The sequence below is a fragment of the Nothobranchius furzeri genome, chromosome 3 (assembly GCF_043380555.1).
Source record: "Nothobranchius furzeri strain GRZ-AD chromosome 3, NfurGRZ-RIMD1, whole genome shotgun sequence".
NCBI lineage: Eukaryota > Metazoa > Chordata > Actinopteri > Cyprinodontiformes > Nothobranchiidae > Nothobranchius > Nothobranchius furzeri.
The window spans coordinates 59,418,479-59,419,931 of record NC_091743.1 but is presented as its reverse complement, the minus strand read 5'-3'; positions in this window follow the sequence as shown (position 1 = coordinate 59,419,931).

Sequence of the window (1,453 nt, the reverse complement as noted above, 5' to 3'; positions counted from 1 at the left end):
AAATCTCAAAGCACCAAGTGGTGAACAGAAAGAAAACAAACATCTGTGGAATCAGCAGAGTAAATCCCAAGATTGTTTATTTTGTGATCTAACTCAATACACACCAAATCTACACACTGCAGCTGTGCCGTAACATCCAATAAGTAAAATTCAACATGAAATTTTTATTTAAATCATGCTCTGGCCTCCATGGTGTTGCTACAAAAACACTATCATGTGGAAGCATAATTTGTAGTTTGGTATTTTTTTTCACATGTGCAGGAGATCCTCTAAGGAAATCTAGCCTCACAATCTTGGCCTACCGCTTCAACCAAAGGGAACCAAAGTCTTTATCGTGACATCTTCTCAGAACAGTAATTACATGAAAGAGACTGAGCTGGCAGGACTCGGTCATGGGCCAGTGGGGGGAAACCAAGAGCATTTCAACCACTTTTCTTTTTTCCAAAACACTTGTAAGATCTGATCACAGGTCAGTAAGGACATGTGTGGCTCTGCAAGCAGAGGGCTGTGAATGGTGCATAAGAGGGCTGTCCAGATACAAGGAACTCTTCTTGGATTTGAAGACTTTCGTACAAAAATATTAAAAAAAAAACTGATTTACAATATGATGAGAGCCAGACTGCTACTTTTGGAGATGTGTGGTTGAAGTTAGCGCTTAAAGTGGAGGAAAGTGCTGATTCTCATAGAGAGAAAACACAAGTGAATGTGTTCAAAGTCACACTTTCAAATCTGTTCAGGTCATCAGCCTGTCCAGCCCTAGCCTGGTGAGCCATCCTATATATGTAAATATATAGTCTGGCCACATGATACTGAAACAATCCCAGTCATGAGTCTATAGTTGTCTTTCAAGCAGTCGCCAAGCGCAACTGGACAGCACTAGGACAGATCAGAGCAACAAACAGCATGAAGCACTCACCACTGTGGAAAACAATCAGTGGGGCAGTCTGCCATACAACGTGAAAGAAGAAGCAAATACATCATTTTTCAAAACAAATGAAGCTCCTTTATCTGTTTTTGTCTCAAACAAAGCCTTAAGTCTAAATTGATCAAGGTTGGTCCTAAAGCCATTTCAAACCAGAGCTGTTCCTGGGCTGACACAAACTTTGTAGTTTTTCAGCTCTGATGCTAAGCCCACCACAGATGTAGAGAGCAATGAATGGCTTGACATAAAACTTTTCAAGCCAATGGTAGACCTGCTGAAGCAATGAAGCGATCTCCTGCAGAGCAAAATCTTTTGCTAAGGCTACGGTTGGTCTAGATTTCTTGGCCACTCTTGCTCAGTAGGCAGTGACCAAATTCAAGGTTAGCATCCTTGTTAGGACTCGGCCTATCTGGTCCACAATGGCAAGGTCGTTCTTCAATTTTTTAGACTGGATGTGAGAAGCTGTCAGTTTGGGTGGTTTAACACTCGTATTTATTTATTTATTTATTTATTTATTTATTTATTTATTTA